The following is a 20227-nucleotide window of genomic DNA, read 5'->3' on the forward strand; positions in this document are numbered from 1 at the left end:
AATAAATATGCAGATCCATCCACCAGTGACCTGTTGGACATTGCTTCTTTTGTGGATCCACGGTTCAGGGTGAAATACATCCCAAGTGAGAAAATTGATGCACTAAAACAAATTCAACTTGGAGGCAGAGTCTCTGCTCAGCTATCAGGGCACGTGTTTGTCTGAGCTGCCTGATTCAGCCGTGCCTGAGTCTGCAGACCGTGAAGAAGCAGCAGTGGGACACACTGCTAAAAAACAGAGATCACTGGCAAGCTTCTTCCAGCACATCACAGCCACCAACACTGCTTTCACAAAGAGGGAGGCAATTGAAAATGAACTTTCTACCTGTTGTCAGTTTGTGTAGAGAGTGATGCTGACCCTCTCAAATGGTGGAAGGAACATGAAGTTGCCTATCCAGCACTGAGCCTCCTGGCCAAGAAATACCTTTGTGTGCCAGCTGCCAGCTCCCCTTCTGAAGGGATTTTTAGTTTCACTGGAAACACTGTAACCTGCCACAGGGCATCCTTGAAGCCTGATACTGTTGACAGATTAGTTTTCCTGGCACAAAATCTGTAAACTGTAAAGTAGTTGGCCTGGCCAATTATTTGTGCTCTTTCTATATTTTTATGGTCATTGTAGATTTGCACAAACAACCCACTGACTAAAGGATGGAATTTTGTTGATTTCATTCAATTTGTTTACATGTTTTGTTTATTTTTGCACAATGTACCAGATGATTGTTCAGGAATACACACAAAGAAGCTTTAGATCTCAAATGTCATGGCTGAAAATGGAGGAACTGGTATCGGAGCTGCCTCTGCATGAGGGGGTAAGGTTCTGAATGTCTGGAGGGAGAGAGGACACAGGGAGTCAGCAATGGCATTGAAATGGCCTGGGATGTGTTCTGCTCTGATTAAGAACTGGTGGGTGACTGATAGCCAGGTGAGCCGACACATGAAGGGCATGATGGAAGGGGAATTGCTTTGGCCTTTGTTTATTATGTCAACAACGGCGAGGTTGTCAGAGTGAATTAGGATGGATCTTCTTGACAATTTGTGGCCCCACACTAAGACTGCAATGACCACTGGGTAGATTTCAAAAATGGCTGACGAAGGCAGGAACTATTCAATTCACTTCAATTCAATTTTATTTATACAGCACCAAATCACAACAAAAGTCGCCTCAAGGCGCTTTATATTGTACAATAGATAGCACAATAATAAATACAGAGAAAAACCCAACAATCATATGACCCCCTATGAGCAAGCACTTTGGCGACAGTGGGAAGGAAAAACTCCCTTTTAACAGGAAGAAACCTCCGGCAGAACCAGACTCAGGGAGGGGCGGGGCCATCTGCTGCGACCGGTTGGGGTGAGAGAAGGAAGACAGGATAAAGACATGCTGTGGAAGAGAGACAGAGATTAATAACAGATATGATTCAATGCAGAGAGGTCTATTAACACATAGTGAGTGAGAAAGGTGACTGGAAAGGAAAACTCAATGCATCATGGGAATCCCCAGCAGCCTCACGTCTATTGCAGCATAATTAAGGGAGGATTCAGGGTCACCTGGTCCAGCCCTAACTATATGCTTTAGCAAAAGGAAAGTTTTAAGCCTAATCTTGAAAGTAGAGATAGTGTCTGTCTCCTGAATCCAAACTGGAAGCTGGTTCCACAGAAGAGGGGCCTGAAAACTGAAGGCTCTGCCTCCCATTCTACTTTTAAATACTCTAGGAACAACAAGTAGGCCTGCAGTGTGAGAGCGAAGTGCTCTAATAGGATGATATGGTACTACAAGGTCATTAAGATAAGATGGGGCCTGATTATTTAAGACCTTGTATGTGAGGAGCAGGATTTTGAATTCAATTCTGGATTTAACAGGAAGCCAATGAAGGAAACCAATACAGGAGAAATCTGCTCTCTCTTTCTAGTCCCTGTCAGGACTCTTGCTGCAGCATTTTGGATCAGCTGAAGGCTTTTCAGGGAGTTTTAGGACATCCTGATAATAATGAATTACAGTAGTCCAGCCTGGAAGTAATGAATGCATGAACTAGTTTTTCAGCATCACTCTGAGACAGGATATTTCTAATTTTAGAGATGTTGCGCAAATGGAAGAAAGCAGTCTTACGTGTTTGTTTAATATGTGCATTGAAGGACATGTCCTGGTCAAAAATGACTCAAGGTTCCTCACAGCATTACTGGAGGCCAAGGTAATGCCATCCAGAGTAAGAATCTGCTTAGATACCATATTTCTAAGATTTTCAGGGCCGAGTACAATAGCCTCAGTTTTATCTGAATTAAGAAGCAGAAAGTTAGCGGCCATCCAGGTCTTTATGTCTTTAAGACATTCCTGCAGTTTAACTAATTGGTGTGTGTTACCTGGCTTCATGGATAGATAGAGCTGGGTGTCATCTGCATAGCAGTGAAAATGTATGCTATGTCTTCTAATGATGCTGCCTAAGGGAAGCATGTATAATGTAAATAGAATTGGTCCTAGCACTGAACCCTGTGGAACACCACAATTGACCTTAGTGTGTGAAGAGGACTCTCCATTTACTTGAACAAATTGGAGTCTATTAGATAGATATGATACAAACCACTGCAGTGCAGTACCTGTAATACCTACAGCATGTTCTAATCGCTCTAATAGGATATTATGGTCAACAGTATCGAACGCAGCACTGAGGTCTAGCAGGACAAGCACAGAGATGAGTCCACTGTCAGAGGCCATAAGAAGATCATTTGTAACCTTCACTAAAGCTGTTTCTGTGCTGTGATGAGCTCTGAAACCTGACTGAAATTCTTCAAATAAGCCATTTGAAGCCTGCAGATGATCAGTTAGCTGTTTGACAACTACTCTTTCAAGGATGTTTGATATGAAAGGAAGGTTGGAGATTGGCCTACAATTAGCAAAGACAGCTGGGTCTAGAGATGCTTTTTAAGTAAAGGTTTAACTACAGCCACCTTGAAGGCCTGTGGTACATAGCCGATTATTAGAGATAGGTTGATCATATTTAAGATTGAAGAATTAATTAATGGCAGGACTTCTTTGAGCAGTTTTGTAGGAATGGGGTCTAAAAGACACGTTGATGTGTACTGCTGGATATATTGACAGAACCCAGGAAGCCAAGCTGAAGAGAACCACCTTCCACCATAATAACCCCCAAAGCCGGCAGAAGGGACAGCATCTGTGTAAAGGTGAATATCATTGGGGTGAGACAGCTGATCGTCGTAAAGAAATTCCGTTCCGGTTAGCGAGGAGAAGCAAAAAAGTGCTGCCTCCTAGGTGCATGATGGGTCTGCCCTTCCTATCTGAACTTTGTGGCAAAGGCATGCTAGGGATGGATGCTGTCGGTTTGGACATTTCTGGTGTAGAGGCTGGGGCCAAACAGGTAAAAGTGGATGAGCGGCATGAGGGCTGTGAATCATTTTGGGCTGGGATGATGCAGGAGGAAGCAGGATTATTTTCCAGGAGCGAGGAAAAATGGGCAGCAAAGATGCAACGGTAGAGTTCCTGATCGAGACAGCCCCAGAAAGTGTCTTGATTAAACTGTTGTAGGCAAACAGCTGCCTGAGAAGCGAACTGGATGTGGTACTGGTAAATGCCGGTGCCACCAAACCATAAGGTGAGATTGAGTATTATAGTCAAGTAGGTATCAAGCTCTTGTCTTCAGGAGTGAAAGGCGGTGCAGAGAACATCTCTGTATAATGAAAATGCGAATGCAAACTCGAGTGGAGTGAGCTCTTTTCTCTGAGATGGGGCCGTAACACATGATGATGCAACTGTCGTGGCTGTCGATCACCCTGGGTTGAGTGGCTGTTTGAGTGGAGGAAGAATGAAGGGACCTGAGCTAAAAAGCTTGGCCATGTGATGCTTGAAGTTTCACCTATGGGAAGAAGAAAAACTGCTGGGTTAGAGGAATGTATAGTTGGATACTCGGTTGTAGAAATGCTAGCTGAAGTATTGCAGAGAGAAGCTAAGGTGAGAGTAACTGGCTACCTGGTGCCGCAGATGTTTGCTGCAGAGTTTAGCAAAGTAGGGATGAGTGGTTGAGAAACTGGGAACTCGGTGCAACGGAGGTTTGCTGAGACGAGTTGCGAAGGAGGGATCGAAGACCACAGAACTGGCAACCCTAGTCAGGTGCCATGCAGAGTAGGAGGAGCAGCTGAGGAGGGAGAGAGCGATGTGGTGGCTGGATGCCGCAGTGGCAGGCTGGTGGGCAAGACTGCGAGGTGCTGGGAAGTTTCGTTGGTGGAGATGTGAGCTTCATTTATGCCTGGAGGAGGATTATCTCTACTTGTCGAATGAATGTGGGAGTGCTGAGAAGTTAAAAGGAATTGAAATAACTTCCAGGCTGTCAGATTGGTCAAAGCGAATGTGTGTAAAGAGCAACAGACGCCTTCATGATCACCTATGTGCTTGTGAAGATCAACGGACGCCTCCATGAGCACCTTTCTGTATGTAAAGAGCAACAGATAGCTCCATGAGCACCTTTGTTCTTGTAAAGATCAGCTGGCGCCCCATGAGCACCTTTCTCTGTGTAAAGAGCAACACACACCTCCATGAGCACTTTTGTTCTTGTGAAGATCAACGGACACCTCCATGAGCACCTATGTGCTTGTGAAGCTCAATGGATGCCTTCATGAGCACTTCTTCTTCTGAAGATCAACAGAACTCTACATGAGCATCTGTCTCTTTGTAAAGCTCAATGGATGCCTCCATGACCACTTTTGTTCTTGAGAAGATCAATGGATGTCTCCATGAGCACCTTTCTGTGTGTAAAGATCAACTGTAATATATGTTTGCACTGATTGCCGATCACGCTTCAACTGAGTCGTCCTCAGTCAGAAGGAATGGTACGCCACAGTGATGTAGTTCAAATAACTTTAATAAGGAGGTGGCAGATGGCATCATCAGGATGAACAGCATTGGTAGGGATGCGATTGAATTATAATATTCATAAATGTAGCTAAAGGGGATGTGAGGGTGTGTATGTGTGTCTGGTCATCTGTAAACAGAAACAACAAATATGTGTATTAACCACTATGTCTTAATGCATGCTCAATCATCCAGCTAAGTAAATCTCCAAAAGTTGATTCTGTTCATCTGGACGTGGTGTTTATTGGGAGAAACGTTTCGTCACTCATCCAAGTGACTTCTTCAGTCTCAGCTGACTGCAGGTTTCAGTCTTATAAACAGTACATTTGCATAATGACTGAAACCAGCCCACTGAAGGAACAATGGGCTGGGAGGTCAGTTCCTTAATTTTAATTATGCAAATTCTCATGACCATTGATCAACAACCACTGACCAAAACCCACTGATCAATGGCCATGAGTCCCATTCACAGAGAGTTGGGGAATAGCTGCAATCACAGCATTGTAAGATGGTGACAGATGTACCCTTAGGCCCCCTCCTCGATTCAGAGATGGTCTTTCCCTTTTCACGTAAATGGCCTCCTTGACTCCGCGCTCAAACCAGCGTTCCTCCCTGTCCAGGATGTGTACATCCTCATCATTGAAAGAGTGTCCACTGGCCTGTAGGTGTAGATAGACTGCAGAGTCCTGGCCTGACTAGGTAGCTCTTCTGTGTTGTGCCATCCACTTTGCCAGAGGTTGTTTGGTTTCCCTGATGTATAAATCCTGGCAATCCTCCTGGCACTTAACAGCGTACACTATGTTACTCTGTTTGTGTCGGGGGACACAAACAGAGTGGGGGTGGACCAGTTTTTGGCGCAGCGTGTTTTGGGGTTTAAACGCCACAGAGACCCGGTGTTTAGAAAAAATGCGTCTCAACTATTCTGATACTCCTGACACGTATGGGATCACAGGTTTTCTCTTGGGCAGCGGTTGTCCTTCTCTCCTCGATCGGCTGGAGCTTTCTTTAGGTGCCTTCCCAGCTTTGACAAAAGTCCAGCTGGGATAACCACATTTACTCAGGGCCTTCTTGATGTCATGTTCTTCTGCCTCCCTGGCCGCTGTGTCTGTGGGGATGGTGTTCGCTCTGTGTTGTAGCGTCCTGATGACACCCAGTTTGTGCTCCAGTGGATGATGAGAATCAAACATTAAATACTGATCCGTATGCGTAGGTTTATGGTACATGTCAGCTTTTAGATGTCCCCCATTACTGATGGAAATTTCACAGTCTAAGAAGGCTAACCTGCCACTTTACATATCCTCCCTGGATCAAATTCGCCAGGGATAGCACTATACTGCTTATAAAATACTGTGGGTTTCCAGCTTAATGATATACAATCTGCTATAACAACATGGCCACTAGGTGGCGCCCTAAGACCATAAATTAATTTCCGGCCCGTATATACATTGGCAAACAGGATCTCCACAGATTACAACTATTCAGATAATAACCATAGTAAATAGTTATATCCACCTACAACTACAATGCTTGACAGTAAGTCATATATGAAATGAAATATGGGCTGAAACCAAGGCTGCCTGTAGTAGGCCAAAAAAACGCATCTTATCAATAGCAACAGGACTAGCTTCTTACTTAGCAAATAACACAGATAAAATTAAACAAGTATCACTCGTATCTTACAATACTCACATGGTGAGCATGCACACAGTATAAACTCACACAGGAATGCAAGTAAATACGTTACTCCTCCTACACACCTCTCAGCTGTGCAGAACCACACTGAGCACGTTCCCAACCAGAAGTACAAATACCGAGGTGCATCATGAGTAACGTAGTCTAAACAAGGTACAGTTAAACAGCGGGCTTTTAACTACAGCCCCTGTATTTGGATGCAAATACACTCATCCTAAAGTCCTTCTATTTTGAGACGGTATCATTAGAGTCCTCATGAACTTTCAGAAGTTCCACCACCGTAAACCATGTTGTCAGTGGACTTCCTCCATTTCTGTCGAAGTTGCAGTCCTGGGAGGTAGTTCTGTATGAACCGCTTCCAAAAGTGGTCACTGATGACCTGACTGTGCCTCCATCTTGTGTTCGAAAGAGTGCCTGAGGGGCCGTAAGCTGCCTGGGGTAGTGCAGAATCATGCCGCCCCATCAAGAGAAGATTTGGTGTGATGGGATCTGGGTCAGCTATGTCAGCCAATGCATAGCCGAGCCGTTTAGAGTTCAAAATGCCCTCAACCTCTATGAGGGCTATGAGTAGGACTTCTTCAGCCACAACTTGGTCTTTAAGGACTACTTGAGGAGCTAACTTCACTGCTCTAATTTCCCTTTCCAGGCTCCCCCGAAATGAGGAGAGTGTGGGGGATTGAAGTGGAAGTTGATAGCCTGCTTGGCTAGTTGCTGCTTGAGTTCAGGCTCCATGTTTTCAAATGCAGTTCGGAGTTCTCTGTGACCACCTTTGAAATTAGTCCCTTGATCAGACCACATCTCGTATGGCTTTCCCCAGCGTGCGATAAATCTGCGTAATGACATAAGGAAGGGATCTGTGTCAAGACTAGGGAGGAGATCAAGGTGCACGCATCTGGTTGTAAGACACTTGTAGATAATTCCCCAGTGTTTCTCTCTTCTACGGCCTATCTTTATCGTGTATGGCCCAAAACAGTCTACGCCCGTTGACCAGAACGGGGGCTTTTAGAGTCTCAGCTGTGATGAAGGTAAGTCAGCCATTTTGGGTGTAGAAGGTGAGGCGCGCCATCTCCTACAGTCCACTCACTAATGCTGATGCTTCTTAATGGCTTGACATCCTCTGAGGATCCAATTGGTGTGCCGTATTTCTGCAAACAGCCTCTCTGCACCTGGGTGAAGGAGCTTGTCATCATAAGATTTTATGATGAGCTTGGTCAGGGAATGTTCAGCCACTAGTACGATGGGATGAATACTGTCTGGATCCAAGTCTGCAGCTCGACGGAGGCGACGTCCGACTCTGATGAGACTGGTAAGACTCTCATATTCAAGGGACAGCACGCTAAGACGGCTGTCTGAGCACACTGGGTGACCGATCCAGAGGGCTCTGGCCACCTCTGTCAGTCTGAGCCGAGCGAAGCATGGTCTTGGTTTCTAGGTGCTCCGTTGCTGTAATAGGAGCGTCGGCCGCCCCATGTAAGGTCTGGTATGTAGCAGCAATCAGCTCATCTAGCGTGGCATACTGTGATGGATCCAGTAAGGTCGGGGATACAGAAGCGTGCCCACAGAATGCAGTCTTCCTGAGCTCCTCCTCGCTGCATGCTGGGAACTCTGTTAGCAAGTTATGCCTATTGTCAGCTGTTTGTGACAGGAAGGGTGGACCATGTGACCAACGATTGGGGACAGTTAGGTTGGTGAGATGTTTCCCTCTGGTGATGTCATCAGCGGGATTAAGGTCAGAGGCCTCATACTGCCAGTCTTCAGGTGATGCTCCTGTATTTCACAGATTCTAGTCCCCACAAATACCTTATAGCGGCAGGAACTAGACTGGATCCACTGCAGCACCATTGTAGAGTCTTTCCACAGGTAGATCGAGTGCAGGAGTATGGTGAGCTCTGTCTGGAGTAGTTTGGCCAAGTAGGCTCCTGTGAGTGCTGTGCAAAGCTCCAATCGGGGCCGTGACACCTCTTTGCGCGGGGCCACTCTTTATCGAGCCATCAGGAATGATGTGGCGATGGGCAGTTGTTGCTCTATTACGGAGATAAGCCACAGCTCCATAAGCCTTTTCTGATGCGTCACAGAATATGTGAGCCTCGTATGTCACATTGCTGGAGTTGTGAGGAGGAGTGTAGCAGCAGGGAATGGTGATGTGTTGAAGGTGTGACAGTTCACCTTCCCACTCAAGCCAGGACTGAAGTAGATTCCCTTCGATGGGCTCATCCCATCCTCTCTCTGTGCTCCACAGTGCCTGTACAATCAGCTTGGCCCTTGTAGTGTACGGACAAATATAACATAGTCGGTCATTCTGGGTAGCTAGTACCTTGTACACATTGTGCAGTGTGACTGTGGAATAGGTTATAGGGCGGTGCTTTTATCCCAGAACGTCTGTCGGGCAGTGCCAGCTGAGTCCCGAAGGACGGGACGGACAGCGGTGATGAGATGAGCGTTATCAAATCAGCACTAAAGGTTGGACCTGGTTAAATCCCTCAATCTGGACTTTCTGTAGGTGAAGATACTTCTTCTTCAGCTGGATATGACTGAGTAGCTAGGCTCAGCTGTTGGGCTGTGAACGCATGTGTTCACAGATGTTGGCAGCTATCAACGAATAGTTATCAGCTATTTGGAAACAAAAAAAAGACACTTTTTATCCATAACAAGAACTGTACAACAGAAAATGCAAATGCTATTCATGGTCTCCTCACAACAATGATAAATACTGTCTATAAGGCTTCTGCAATGTTCTGAAGACCGTTAAACTTGTCAGGTAGTGATGTCCAGCAGGTGAAAATGCAAGCTCCATGAACACACACAGCTGTGGATTCCAGCTGCATTTGTAGTTCTGCAAACTTTGACCCCCACAGAGTCGAGCTTTTCAGTTCAATCAGCTGCATTTCGAAGTCCTCTCTGTCCAACCAGTTAATGCGAGACAAATCCAGCTGCTCATTAAAGCTTTCTGGTTTGATCAGAAAAGAAAACATTGGTCCATACACCTGAAAGTCCCGAAAATAGATAGACTGCAGGTCATAACTTCTTACCTGAAGTTCAGTTCACCTGACACTCGGACAGGCGGCCGTCTCGGGTCTTTCCTCCTCCTGCCTCCCCTTTCCCTCATCCACCTGCTGGCCTCTGTGGAAGTTCCACCACAGCCGCCACCAAACACCTCTCAGCTGTGCAGAACCGCACTGAACACGTTCCCAACCGGAAGTACAATACCGAGGTGCATCATGGGTAACGTAGTCTAAACAAGGTACAGTAAACAAGCGGACTTTTATGTCTGTGAAGGTTCTCAGTCATCCAGGTCATCGTAGTCTAAGGAGCTTGCAGATGGACTGCCAATTCTTGTCCCGTGGAGGTGGCTCTTCTATGTTGTGCCATGCGCTTGTGAAGTGGCTGTTTGGTTTCTCCAATGTAGAGGTCGCTACACTGTACAGCATACACCACATTGTTAAGTTTGTGTTTTGGAGTTTTGTCTTTTCGGTGAACCAGTTTCTGTCTGAGTGTGTTGCTGGGTCTGAAATGCACTGGGATGTCGTGCTTGGAGAAAACTCTCCTGAGTTTCTATGATACACCGGCTACATAGGGGATGACAAAATTGTTGCGTCTGTCTTTCTTATCCTCCCTCGCTGGTGTCTGATCTTCTTTTCTGTGCATCTGTCTTCTTATGTTTCCTGTTTTATTTTGAAGAGGTCTGGCATCCTATGCTCATTTCACTCCCCCTGTGGCATCATTATGTTCATTTTAATCAGCTGTTTTCCCATGTCTTTCTGTTGGGTCTGCGTTTCCACAGGCCCCGCTGGTTCAGAAACGTATTCCCGTTAACGAAGCAAGACGAACAGCTCAATCAGTTTTTCACATGCTTGCAAGGGAAGGATCTCAGAGCAGCCCTTCTGCCCTCGGTGTCAGACCACTTCGAAGAACCAGCTTCCCCTGCAGCCTTTTATTTCTGTGACACATAGTTTACACAAACACCCATTGTAAAACCTCCCTCACAAAAGGTTAAAACACTGTGTGTGTGTGTGTGTGTGTGTGTGTGTGTGTGTGTGTGTATGCATGTGTATGCATGTGTGTGTGTGTGTGTATGCATGTGTATGCATGTGCACATGAGTGTGTGTGTTTGTGTTTGGGGGTGCGTTTGTGTGACCTCCTGCTCACCAAAAGGGTCATAAAGGCAGGAAGTTTACTAAACAAGAAAACAGAACCCTCACATAGGATGTGCCTATAATAAAACACTACAGCCTCCCCCACCATTCAACAGGCTGGGGAGGGGGTCAGAAACAAAGGAATGTCCTTGATCATATAGTTTGAACCAAGACTTACAAATTTAAGTACAATAATGGCAACATTTAACAATTTGACTCCAACACTTCCCACTACCCCTGATCACCTCCTGTGTGCTTTTAGTCTGTGTTTTCATTCGTTCCTTATCTGGTCGTCTGTTGTTTCACACCATGTTTCCAGGTCTCATGTATTCATGTCCAGGTTTGTTCATGTTCATGTCAGGGTTCTTCATGTTGTGTTTTAGTTCACCCAGTTTAGGTTAAAGTTTAGTTTTGCATCAGTTTGCCTTGCCCCTTTCTTTGTACCCTTCTATCAGCCTTATTGAACTGCTGGAGTGATGATGTCCTTATGACATCATCACTACATAAGCCAATGAGATTATCACATGACATTTTTGAATGGGGATAATTTTTTTTAACTGTTTTCAATTTAACGTAATATTTAAGTGTTTCTTAGTTTTAGACTAGTTGGTTAGTCTATTTCAATGTTTTAAACCATATCCCAGGGTTTTTACTTCACCATTTATGGGGTTTTATCAAGCAAATAAAAGACAGAGCTTAATTCTGTAAAGATTAGATGAAAAATACTCAAAGGATAAATTCAATTGGTTTATTATTTTGTTACATAAGTTGAAAAAAGTAAAACAACTAACTACAGAAACAACATAAAAGAAAAGTTAAACAAGCAAATAAGTAAATGAAGGGGGAAAAAAGGAGGAGAGAAAACCCCAACAATCCCCTCTGAGCAAACACTAGGCGACAGTGGGGAGGAAAAACTGCCTTTTAACGGGCAGAAGCCTCCAGCAGAACCAGGCTCAGGAGGGGGCAGTCACCTGCTGGGACTGGTTGGGGGGGAGGGTGAAAAAAAGAAAAAAGATGAAGAAGGTGGAGAATATGTGTTAGGAGAGAAAGGGAGGGGGGGGACAGGAGAGGTGAAAAGTAAGATGGATCACAGGTGGAGGAGGACGAGGCTAAATCAGCTGAAAAACCAGCAGAAGCCTTTTTTCTTCTTTTTCAGGTATTTTTCCATGAGCTCTTCTTTCTCCAGGATAAGGGTTCTCAACTGATCGTTTGTTTCTGCATTTTCCTTCTCGAGTTGCTGGCATCTCCATATCCATGAAGCCAGGTAACACACACCAATTAGTTAAACTGCAGGAATGTCTTAAAGACATAAAGACCTGGATGGCCGCTAACTTTCTGCTTCTTAATTCAGATCAAACTGAGGTTATTGTACTCGGCCCTGAAAATCTTAGAAATATGGTATCTAAGCAGATTCTTACTCTGGATGGCATTACCTTGGCCTCCAGTAACACTGTGAGAAACCTTGGAGTCATTTTTGACCAGGACATGTCCTTCAATGCACATATTAAACAAATATGTAAGACTGCTTTCTTCCATTTGCGCAACATCTCTAAAATTAGAAATATCCTGTCTCAGAGTGACGCTGAAAAACTAGTTCATGCATTTATTACTTCCAGGCTGGACTACTGTAATTCACTATTATCAGGAAGTCCTAAAACTCGCTGAGAAGCCTTCAGCTAATCCAAAATGCTGCAGCAAGGGTACTGACAGGGACTAGAAAGAGAGAGCATATTTCTCCTGTTTTGGCTTCCTTCATTGGCTTCCTGTTAAATCCAGAATTGAATTCAAAATCCTGCTCCTCACATACAAGGTCTTAAATAATCAGGCCCCATCTTATCTTAATGACCTTGTAGTACCATATCACCCTATTAGAGCACTTCGCTCTCACACTGCAGGCCTACTTGTTGTTCCTAGAGTATTTAAAAGTAGAATGGGAGGCAGAGCCTTCAGTTTTCAGGCCCTCTTCTGTGGAACCAACTTCCAGTTTGGATTCGGGAGACAGACACTATCTCTACTTTCAAGATTAGGCTTAAAACTTTCCTTTTGCTAAAGCATATAGTTAGGGCTGGACCAGGTGACCCTGAATCCTCCCTTAGTTATGCTGCAATAGACGTAGGCTGCCGGGATTCCCATGATGCATTGAGTTTTTCCTTCCAGTCACCTTTCTCACTCACTATGTGTTAATAGACCTCTCTGCATCGAATCATATCTGTTATTAATCTCTGTCTCTCTTCCACAGCATGTCTTTCATCCTGTTTTCCTTCTTTCACCCCAACCGGTCGCAGCAGATGGCCCCCCCTCCCTGAGCCTGGTTCTGCCGGAGGTTTCTTCCTGTTAAAGGGAGTTTTTCCTTCCCACTGTCGCCAAAGTGCTTGCTCATAGGGGTCATATGATTGTTGGGTTTTTCTCTGTATTTATTATTGTGCTATCTACTGTACAATATAAAGCGCCTTGAGGCGACTTTTGTTGTGATTTGGCGCTATATAAATAAAATTGAATTGAATTGAATTGAATCTTTGCTCCATTTCTTTTAATCCTGCTTGTTTTTTTCTAAGCTTTTCTTTCAGGTCTTTGTATGTTGCCTCCTCCATTAGATTTGCCTTGCACATGTCTGTATTTCTCTCTTGTTTTTTGTTGTGCATCTCTACTAACAGCTCATTTCTTCTCTGGATTTCTTGATGCATACGCTGCAGGTCTTCATATATATTCTCTTGTTGTTGCTTCTGCGCCTGCACTTCAGTTTTTTGGCGCTCTATGTCATTTTATGATAAATGTTTTTTTCATTACCCTACTTTTATAAAAGGAAACATTATTTAAAGAATAAGTATTTAATTTTAAAAAAAATCTATTCATCTAAAGGGTAGCTGGGAGGAAGGAAGGGAGGATAGGAAGCTGTGTCCGAATATAGTGCTCAACCAATAAGGTCCGTGGTCATCTGAGGCTTATAGCTAACTAAATTAACAGTAAATTAGTATATCTGAGACATGCAGTATTTCACTTTTTCACTTTTATTTGAGTAAAGAGGTTGAATCAGTACGTTTTTTAGCACTAGTGTCTGTAACACCACATTGACTTATGTTTTTTACACAATCTCAGAAGAGGAGAGACACTGAGGGACCTCCTTCCGCCCTCCGACGCCTCCACCGTGACTTCCACTTCTGAGAGTAATTGCCTACAGATCGACTAAGGACTGTGGCTGAGTGGACATACAGGCATGAAAAAGAAAGCAGAAAAAAACTGGACTGGGCCACCTGGCTAACCTTTATATAGGTGGACCTCAGCGGAACCTCCCCCAGGCTCCGAAAGCCTGGCCAGCCCTGTTGATGGGGTGGGAACATGGGAATCCTGGAAGAAAACCTGTTGGAGGCTGCAAAGGACTTCAGCTTCGGATGGAGATTTACCTTCCAGCAAGACAATGACCTTAAATATACAGTTAGAGTTTCAATGGACTGGTTGAGATCAAAGAATATCCATGTGTTAGAAGGGTCAGTCAAAGTTCAGACCTAAATCCCATTGAGCATCTGTGGCAAGACTTGAAAATTGCTGTTCAGAGATGCTTTCCATCCAATCTGTCTGAGCTTGAGCTGTTTTACAATGAAGAATGGGCAAATATTTCAGTCTCTAGATGTGCAAAGCTGGTAGAGACATACTCCAAAAGACCTGCAGGTGGAACTGTAGCAAAAGGTGGCTCTACGAAGAGCAGAGGGGTGAATGCATGCCACACTTTTCCAAATTTTATTTGCTTAAAATGTTGACAGCCATGTATTATTTTCATACCACTTCACAATTATGTGCTACTTTGTGTTAATCTATCACAGAAAATGTTAATAAAAACATCTTTTGTTTGTGGTTGTAAGGTGACAAAATGTGTAAAAGTTCAAGAACTATGAATACTTTTTCAAGGCACCGTAACTTCAAATCACCACACTTGCACACATCAGTGCACATGCATGTACACATGCAGAGTTACATTATCAAAGAAGCTAAAAAAAAACAAGCTCTGCTTAATTTTTGAAGTAGAAAAAGACTGCAAACTTCAACAACAATTTGGAATGAGTGATAATGTCACCATTCCATGATTTGAAAATATTTGTTTCGCCTTAAATCTGTTTTTTTTTTGTTTTGTTTTTTATCTTTTCTTAAATGCAAAAACTGTAAAATTTGAATTCTCTTTTCTGTCACTTCAATTTCTCCCTCTTGTATCTTTGCCACACATCGGATATAACTTTTCTTACCACGTCATGACCTACATGATCTTTGCTCTCAAATCATTTCAATGGTTTTTGAGGAAGTTGCCCTCTGCTCCAAATTACTGTTTAATAGGCAATTTGTTCTTTACTCTAGTTCATTCCTTGATTGTAAAATCTGGTATTTTTGCAAATTTGGCTCAGCGGGACCTGAAAACCCACAGCCAGGAGACAATTTATTGACTTTGCCCACAAGCAATCTTATGGAGGAAAAATGATTCCATAAATAGCAATAAAGATTTCTATCAGAGCAAACTCTCTCTCTCTTACATATTTGCTCCTAACCACGTCCTAACCTAGCAGTCATATACAGTGGCTGCAAAAGTATTTGGCCCCCTTGAACTTTTCCACATTTTGTCACATTACAGCCACAAACATGAATCAATGTTATTGGAATTCCAGGTGAAAGACCAATACAAAGTGGTGTACATGTGAGAAGTGGAACAAAAGTCATACATGATTCCAAACATTTTTTACAAATAAATAACTGCAAAGTGGGGTGTGCGTAATTATTCAGCCCCCTAAGTCAATACTTTGTAGAACCACCTTTTGCTGCAATTACAGCTGCCAGTCTTTTAGGGTATGTCTCTACCTGCTTTGCACATCTAGAGACTGATATCCTTCCTATTGAAAAAAAAAAACAGTTGTATCCAAGATGGCCGACTTCTAAATGGCCACCATGGTCACCACCCATCTTGAAGAGTTTGCCCCCTCACATATACTAATGTGCCACAAACAGGACTTTAATATCACCAACCATTCCCATTTTATTACGGTGTATCCATATAAATGGCCCACCCTGTATTTTATTTATACAGCGCCAAATCACAACAACAGTCACCTCAAGGTGCTTTATATTGTAAGTTTGATTTTACAATAATACATACAGAGAAAAACCCAACAATCATATGACCCCCTATGAGCAAGCACTTTGGCGACAGTGGGAAGGAAAAACTCCCTTTTAACAGGAAGAAACCTCCGGCAGAACCAGGCTCAGGGAGGGGCGGGGCCATCTGCTGCGACCGGTTGGGGTGTGTCGGGGGAAATCTCCCAAATAGAAGGCTGCCAAAGTAAAACAGAGACACAGTGAGACAATATAATCAATCACATGTACATGGGTGAACGTCTCGAGAGAGTCACACAGTACTCTTCTTTATTGCAGGTTATATAGGCACGTAGGTTACTCAACAGGGCGAAGGCAGTCTCCGCCTGTTCTCAGAATATAGATTGCAAATGCATATCTTGCTAAAGAATATAGATTGCTTAACAGACAAATGCATATCTTGCTAAAACGTTCTGTTCATACTATACTAAACATCTGCTTAAGTGGAACTTTCCGTTCCTCTTTACACAGGAACTTGTCTTCACAGGCATATGATAAGCATAGGCAAGGCTTGTTTATCAGGGTGAATCGTCATTCAGAGTTTACACAATCACAAGCAAAGCATATCAGGGTGAATCGTCATTCAGAGTTTACACAATCACAAGCAAAGCATATTTGAATAATAAACAAAATCTTTTCACATTTCCCTCCTGTTGTTTAACTTTCACACTAGTTAAAACACCATTGGTTTATTATCTGTGCATGATTTCTTGCAGCGCATTTTAATCAGCACGTCATACATTGGTGTATCACAGCATTTCAGTGTCAGGGGATCATCATCATCTTCGTCCCATGGGCAGTGTCAGGTATGCCTGCACATGAACTGCAACAACTTTATTAATCATTGATTGTACACATTGCAAAATACAAGAAGTAAAACAACAGAGTAGGAGTAGAAGAACTCCTACAAAACCAGTCCTTTATTAAAAGAGATTTCCAAGAACCACTCAACAGCCAGGTAAGCCAATCTTCAGTGTTCGTGACATAGTCCTGTTGCTGAGCGTCCCTGAGTTGTTTCAGCGCATGTAAGGCGCCGGTCATGTTGGAAGAGTGAACATTATCTGGAATGTATGTACAGCATGTGTTGTTAAAGAGTATACAGAGTCCTCCTTTTCAGCCAGAATCATGTCCAGTGCGACTCGGTGTTGCATCACAGTTATGCGCAGGGCATCAATCTCTTCATTTTGTTGATTGTTGATTTTGCACGAGGCATTCAGGAACAGTCCAAAGCGGTAGTCCAAAGTTTCAATTCTTAACATGTTCTTTCCGGTGCCCACCCATGGAAACAGTGAGTGGAGGACCTTTTGTCCGGTGGTCCAAAGCTTAAATTCCTCTGGCACATCACTGCCATAGATGGGGGGTCATGTGGTTGCACTGTGGAGACGCTCGTCGTCGTCTTGTAGTCTGAGAGCTATTTATAGCTGACATCCTGAAGGTGTGGTCTGAGATGAAGATTGGGGCACAGGTGCCCGTCCATCCGGTGGTAGTATGAAGTAGGCACGTTGTCCACACAGCCAGGCCATTCCCTGCACCCAGTAGGTGCCGTTGCTGGGCGCGGACGTGTTTACAGGTGCGCCCTCTCCGCTGGCTGCGGTTTGGTTACAGTTGGTGGTGTTGCCTAGGGGTCAGTTACCGTTGTCTTGTCGGTAGCACATGGAGTGGTTCTTCCTGGGGTTTGGTCCAAGAACACTGGGAAGTGAATGGACGTGTTCCGATTCGTCACGTTGAAGTTGATTCAGAAGAGCCGGTCACACGCCCGCTGTCAAGTCCAGCGCCGACGGTGATTACCTCGTATCGGGTGGTCCCTGGAAGATACTAAGAAGGTTAAGTGAATAGATGATAGAGCTTGTCTCATCAATGATGATTTTCTTATGTTGATAGCCAACGCCCGAAAAGCTGGCGGCACGTTTGGCTTGTGTTTTGTTCTTTATTGTCCTCGAAAAGTGCGAGGAGTCCTGCTAGGAGCAGGAGGACAGCTGCTAGGACGGCGAGTGTCTTCATGACAGCCAAGCACACCTAGATCCTCGGGTGAGTAGACTACTGGCGAGAAGTAGAGGGCGGGATATACCCAATCAGCCCTCTCTTCACCAGGTAGATCACCAGAAGGTAGGGGTGCTGGAGTCTGAGTCTAGGCCGTCACTCACTTTCTTGCAGTGGCTTTGGTGAATCCAAGATGGTCTCTCTGCTATCTTACAGGCGGTTGGTGTGGTGATAAGCACTTGGTATGGGCCTTCCCAGCGGGGCGAGCTCCAATTCTTTCTCTGGAGAACTCGAATCAGGACCCAATCACCTGGCTTCAACCTGCAAGATACTGGAGAAGATTCAGAAGGCAGTTTATTGTTTAAAACAATATCTTTGTTTTCCAGCAGTTTTGACATCCATTCTGCTAGTGTAGTTTCTCTGATTGATTTATCTAAAGGTTCACTTGTGATTGGCAGTGGAAATGGTCTGCCATGAATGATTTCAAAAGGCGTAAGTTTTTGTGAACCTTGTGTTAATCTCATCCACATTTTTACTAGGCCTATGCACTCTGGCCACGGTCTCCCTGTTTCTTCCATACATTTTCTAAGTCTCTGTTTTATTGTGCCGTTAGTTCTTTCCGCTAATCCTGCACTTTGCGGGTGATAAGCACAGTGATTTTTGATGCTGAATCCTAGTGCTTCAGAGACTTTGCTGATTACCTCATTGACAAAGTGTGTCCCATTATCTGATCTTATCAGAGTGGGGATGCCATATGTTGGAATAAAATGGTTACATAAGCATTTTGCTGAAGTTTCGAAATTTAGAGTGTAAAGGTGTTTTGGAGATTATATCTCCTATCCCTCCTGTTGACGCATGGAGAGTAACTCCATGTGTCACTAAGGCTGCGGTTTTGTGTAGAGATTTTGGAAGTATTGGTTTTCCTTCACAAATCATCAAGTCATCTCTTAGTTGCGCTCCGCATTTCAGCCATTTCCTTTGCTCAGCTGTGGAGCTGCTTTTGTTCATCCTTTGTCAGTAAAATTGTTTCCTTTGTAATTTCATAGTCATTCTTCTGATGTGCTGCACACTTGCAAATTGCTAAATGTCGCATCACATGAGGAGTTTCCTCCCATGTAAACAGATGTGTGCCATGATAAAACCTTCTCCACACACTAGAAACAAAAACTAATTTCAACCGTTGTTACATCTTATTCACTTATTTTATAATACAGTTATTTTTTCAAATCTAATATCAATCAACTAATTTGCATATCAGCTTATAATGCGCTAAATTGACAGGTCAACAGAAATGCACGCTTCAAAAGATTATCACAAAAGAGAATTTCCTCCATACAGTAAATTACTTGTGTTGCATCAATCAAACAGAAAGCATCTCACAATTTATTGTATTACCAACTAAATTTATTGTCTGGTCACTGCTTGGTCATACCAGACTCTCTCTGTGTCTTTATTTTTCCTTCTCTGTTTTCACAAACGTTTCACCTATTGTCCTGCAAGCTGGAGAGTTAAATGTCAGTAGTGGGTAAATTCAGCAGTTGATAACAAAACTATTAAGTTTTTCCTGTTTTAACACCAATGTGAGATATAGAGGCGCACATATAGTGTGTGCTCTAGTGTAAGCTGCTCTTCATTGCATGTATGTGTGTTAGTACGCTTGCATGCAGGGCCTCTGGGCCTGTCTCACCCAAAAGGGCATTTTCTTAACAGTTGCCTTTCACTCGCGTGTGTTAAGAAAGGCAAATGTGCTTGTAGCAGTTGTGAGATTATTATGCTGTCATATATTACATTATACCTGTAATCAAAATGAGTGAATCATGATACTGCTGTAGGCCACATCATACTTCTTGTGTAATCAGTATGTAGTTTTAGTTTGCATCACACTTCTTAGTTAAAAGAATTTGAAAATCATTAGATTTATTAGATAGGTTTGTATTATCCTATACTGCTGATTTACTGTGAGTGAGTTACACTGTTTCATGACATTTCATACTGCCGAGTTATGAAGAGAATATTGTATTCAGAGAGTAGGGGCTCTCTCTTTTTTTTTTTTTTTTTTTTCAAAAACAAGAAACTAAGTTTTAATTTCTCAGCCTTGTCACATAAAACAAAACAGATAACCCAGCTCTCAGCTGGCTCTGGACTTATCATCATCAAGGACACAAAAAGAAAAAGAAAAAGCTGCTGCCAGAAACAGAGCAGAAGTGTGAGGAAAAAACTGAGCTCACAGACAGCTGCATGTGTGACCTTTAATATGCAGCTTCTGCTCTAAAAAACAAATAAAAATAAAAAAAAATGTGTAACTTGCTCATCAGCTTGGTAGTGTCCACATATTTAATTCATTTTATTCAGCTTCTCAAACCTGTAGCTTTAGCTGTTGTATACAGGGTTTGGCTCATTAGTTGTTAGTATAGGTTTGCTCTTCATCTTAACAA

Source organism: Oreochromis aureus, linkage group 19 (genome assembly GCF_013358895.1).
Source record: "Oreochromis aureus strain Israel breed Guangdong linkage group 19, ZZ_aureus, whole genome shotgun sequence".
In the NCBI taxonomy this organism is placed as follows: domain Eukaryota; kingdom Metazoa; phylum Chordata; class Actinopteri; order Cichliformes; family Cichlidae; genus Oreochromis; species Oreochromis aureus.